Below are 5,448 nucleotides of genomic sequence, written 5' to 3'. Positions count from 1 at the left end.
TTGGGGGTCACTTGCTGAATTGGATAGAATCGTGGTTAAGAGATAGGTCACAACGAGTTATGGTGAACGGGGAATATCTCTGGTTGGACAGGCGTCACAAGTGGAGTTCCTCGAGGAAGTGTCCTTGGCCCCATACTTTTTTCACTTTTTATCGATAAACTCGATCAAGGTATCGATGGGATAACTAGCAAATTCGCAGATGATGTGAAGCTAATGGGGGGTAATCGGAAATCAAAGCGATAGGGAGTTGCTCCAGACCAACTTAAACAGGATTGCAGCATGGGCAAATGAATGGAGCATGACGTTTAGCGTTGATAAGTGCATGGTAGCTCATTTTGGTTCAAGCAACCCACGGTTCTCTTACGAGTTGAATGGTGTCACTATCCCGGATGCAACTAGAGTCACCGATTTGGGAATTCTCATTGACGAGCGGCTTAGGTTTTCTGAACATTGTTCAGCGGTGGTCAAAAAATCGAATAGAATGCTTGGTCTCATTTTCAAGAAGGTCTCTTCGCGTTCTCCTAAAGTCATTCTTCCGCTTTTTCGAGGTTTAATTTCTCCTGGACTGGAGTATGCTGTAAGGTTTTGGAGACCATACCTACAGAGGGACATAGACTTGGTTGAAGGGGTACAGAGAAGAGCTACACGTGTTCTTATTGGAACACGGGGCTTGAGTTATGAAGAGAGACTTCATTTTTTGAATATGTTTACATTGGATGAACGCAGGTGTCGAGGAGATATGATCGAAGTGTTCAAAATTTTCAATGGGATGGATAGGATGGACCATGAACTTTTAGTACACCGCCAATCAATTTTGTGCTTTTACAAGGGGACACCAGTATCGATTGGTGAGGGACAATGCAAGGCTATGGTGTCGCAGGGAATTTTTCTCTAATAGGGTTGTTAATAAATGGAATAGCTTACGCCCGGAGGTAGTAAATTGTAACACAATTGACACGCTTAAAAAGAAATACGATAAACATGTTGGGGTAAATCGGGAAGCTCTGTCCATACTTAGAATAAGACAACCATAAGTATTCTTTATGGGCATTGTACAATATTTTATCATGTGTATATATTGTTTATAATGTTTCTAATTCAATTTTAAATTGGGTTGCTTTATTTTTGAAGTATATGACATCTATATTTCTTATGGGCATCTTTTTCTCAGCCACTTCGCTGGGCATTTTGCCTGCTGTGGTGTTGTATTTGTATTTTTCCCATAGCAAAGCATGGGAAGCGAAGATCGTAAACTAACTTCCCCCCCCCCCCTAAGCTTTAGTCTTTAATCAGAAGATATTTAAATTAAGCTACCGATTTCAACAATGAAAGTTTATAAACAAAGAGCTCGGCTGCATAGATATTCACGTCTTTTAACTGAGCACTTCTCAAGCTCAGTTAAAAGCTCTTCAATCCATGGAAATCGGCGGAAGACTTGGACCTACTAATGATGACGTCACAAACGAATGTGCAACAAATCCCAGTTTTAGAGGGTTACGTTCCGGGGAATCCCAGCGACTACGGTACATCCACGAATAATGCAAACTATAAATTCTTGTTTTTTTAAGCACCTCGTTTACATATCTGTTTTGTGACAAAAGTGCAAAGGGGTGTCCAGTGATTCTTGGCGATGTTTTCTGACAGAGCAATCCATTTGGAAGCACATATCCACAAACCAACACCAAATTGCGGAATGCGAGGATATTGTTCGCCGAGTCCTGCCCTCAAGGCAATGTCAATCGTGTCCGGAAAATTCACCGCCAGCAATTCACCGACAACAATTCACCGCTAGGAAAATTCACCACCGCAAAATTCACCGCCATGCAATTCACCACTAGGAAAATTCACAGCTAGGAAAATTCACCGACAACAGTTCGATGCGAGTCAGTTAGCGTGGGAGTGAGTGATTGAGTTACTGAGTCAGTGAGAGAGGAGTGAGTGGGTGGCCTAGTAACTGAATGAGTGACCTAGTGAGAGTATGTGAGTGGGTGAGGGATTAAGTGATTGAGCGAGTAACATAGTGAGTAAGTGAGTGATGGAGTGAGTGAATTAGTTAGTTTTAACCTAGTAAAACACAAATGATTAAAAAATCTGATTGTTATATGTTTTATTGTATATATTACAATATCGATCTAATGGCATATTTATAGCTTCAGCGGTTTCGGCTCGGTGTGATTCCAACGAATGATCCCCTCCATTATTGAACCCCCCTTAGGAGTCGTATAAGGAAAAACCTTTCTTAGTCAGTTCACGTCGTGAAACAAAACTATTCACAAAATTTGATATTTATAGCTTCAGCGGTTTTGGCTCGGCGATGAGGAATCAGTCAGGACATGTTATTTTATATACAGTATATAGATGTAGACACGCACTAAAACGGGATTTCTGAAAGTTCATCACCCATGGGGGATCATGAGGTGTTCAAGTGGTATGGGAGGAAATCATCGCTGAGTACATTTGAAGATTGCAGAATCCCCACACCAGTGAAGTCGCTGGTAACAGCTTGTTCATCATAAAAAATAATCCATTGCTTACTGATGATCAACAATGTTTTTTATAATATCAAAGTGATAACAGGAGATGATTTTAAGCATTTTAGGAAGTTAATTCATCGCGTGTCCACTTACTTTATTATCTTTTAATTCTCTGTTATTATTCCTTTTAACGTTTCGTTAGAAGATTCTGAGTAAAATATAGAGTTAATGGAATTATTCTGAATATACTCTCTTGTGCAACAGCAATTTGTAATTTCTTCCGTATCATCTAAATTTCTTCTAATAAAGTCATTATTAAAACTTTCCGCCATATCTTTAGGATCACTGACTAGCTCACTCACTCACTTATTCGCTGGGTCACTCATCCACTCAGTAGCTCGCTCGCTCACTTGACTCAGTAACTCAATCACTCGCTCACTCCCTCGCTTTCTGACTCTCATCGAACTGTTGTCGGTGAATTTTCCGTAAACCAATGTCAACACCAATTAGATCACGTTACGAAATAGTTTCGATTTCAAAAGAGTTATTGATACTGCCATCTAACGACGTTTCACCGCATCTTGGACTAGGATTGTTTAGTAATTCTGTCACTAGATGACAGCACACTCACTATAAAATTGCTTTGATTGGGGGCAATAGGAGTTTCACAAACTGAAAAAGGAGGAAGACTGTGTACGCACCCTTAGTGACGTCACTTATCCCAATTTCCGCAATATATGGTGCCACTATTCCCCCTAATAAAACCGGCCGCAACGAGGATTTTCTCAACTCTGAAACAGAACCACTAAAAAAAAATTCTGGCAATATCGACGGTTATTGGTGAATGCGTATGGGTAAAAAAAAAAAAAACCCCACTCATATCAATGCATAGATGTGTTTCAAAAAAGTGGAGAAAAATAATTTCGGAAATCTGAAGAGGACAAAAGGGCAAATTTTCCGAAACGTAGGAGGACGCTTGAAGTAACATCGAAAACGAGGGCATGTCCTCCTAAAAGAGGACGGTTCTAACTAAGGTCAGGGCCGCAACTAGGGAGGGGGGGGGGGAAGAAAGCGGGTGTCGTGCCCCGGACCAGAGCATTGCCCTCCCCCCAGACTTCCAAGTCTATCTCCACCTATGGACCAGAGAGGGGAGCAAATTTTATTCTCAAACTTCTTCAACATTACAAGGGGGCGCCAAAATGCGCACTTGCCCCGGGTGACCAAGCATCTAGTTGCGGCCCTAAGGTTACCATATTCGAAAACTGAGAAAGGCGCCACTATTCCGATCAATGAAACCAGCCACAACAACAATTTTTCCAAACTCTGAAACAGAACCACTAAAAGAAAGCAGACACAGAAAAAACTATGGGAATTTCAACGGCTATTGGCGAATGCGTGTAGGGAAAAAAACACTCACATCAATGAAGAAATATGTGTTTCAAAGTGGAAATGTAACACTTTTATTATTCTCTCGAGTTAAATATTTCAAATGTATATATACAGTAAACAACCTATCAAAAATAGATTCATCCCAGATGTACAACTGCGAGAATTTTTTTTTTAAAAATCACATGTATTTTGTGCCACAGAAAAAAAAAATACATAAGCTTTCTTTTCTCATCATCATATAACTTTATTTGTATCAAAAATCTCTGCATTAAACTTTATAAATTCGAGCACCATTGGTATATACATATTACAGTATAAACAGCATCAATCAGGGAAAAGAACAATAACATTTTCCCATGCCCTGAAACACTCTGCCTGTACAAGAGACACGTTAACGCTCTACTGTTACTTTGTTTAACAGTCAAAATAAAAACACTAGAGATGCATCTGGATAGTTTAAACATATCTGACTTTCTGCCATCTCTCTCTCTGTGGATTGAGTTAACATATTCAACTTATCCTCCACAAGAGATAGTCCATAGATCTTTAGAAATCTATGGACTAACAACCCAAAAGTCTGCCACAATAAGCGAGGAATTATTTCTAAAATTGTCTGCACATAAAGTCAGCCCCGCTTAATCAGATAAAATGTTCTAGGACCAAAATTTCTCCCCGGTGGTTATACAGATAGAAAGAGAGAGATTGAGGACCAACTGTACTTCTCAAGAGAAACTATGCCCTTGACAATTTCAGAATGCAAGACAAAAAAGCTTTAGAGATGCTGAGGAAAAATACTTTATGTTATATGTCTTGGAATCATCCCAGGCAACATGTATAATCCTGATAATCGAAAGTCTGCATAACAGAAAGCAATTTGAAAGAAGTATTTGGGGTCATAAAATGAAATAGCTGGCAAAATTCTAGCATTAAAGCTTTCTAACATAACAAGAATCTCAAAAGCATTCAGAATAGTGACTTGATCGGGAATAGCAGCTGGGCTTTGGTTTTCCCTGTGGCCTCAGGGTCGAGTCAAAGAGGTTGAGCTTTGTCAGACAATTAAAATAAAATAGGGCTTTATTAATCAATAAGAAACTCTGATCTGACCATTTTTTACAATGATGACTCACCGTTATTTTTTTTAGAAAATATTTTTACCTTTAGTTACATTGTGTTTACTTTTCTAAAAAATTCATTACAAGACAAGAGCCAAACATTTCAGCTGATCACAATTATACACACCATCCACCCACAGTTGCAGAAAACTTGAAATCAACAAATTTATAGTCTCAAATTTTTATGGGAATCGAAAACACTTCACACTGAATAAATTGCTGAACAAGATTGAGGCTAAAACAACATGACAAATAACATGAACAACAGCAAAATACTCAGAAATCACCAAATGATTATGAAATTTCATGGCACCACAAAGCACGAGAGAAAACAAACAATCCCTAAGCATTTGGAGGTTAAAAAATAACGAAGCATCACCTCGCACAAAAAGTATGAATAAAATACAAATCATAATTCCATCTTGTTTTTTTTTCCAGGATCGATATATATGTACATTCAAAGAGCTGACAGG

The sequence above is a fragment of the Pholcus phalangioides genome, unplaced genomic scaffold (genome assembly GCF_987345545.1).
Source record: "Pholcus phalangioides strain wild (caught in Gottingen) unplaced genomic scaffold, Ppha-v1.0 ptg000014l_1, whole genome shotgun sequence".
Taxonomy (NCBI): Eukaryota; Metazoa; Arthropoda; class Arachnida; order Araneae; family Pholcidae; genus Pholcus; species Pholcus phalangioides.
Note: the sequence above shows the minus strand (reverse complement) of the source record.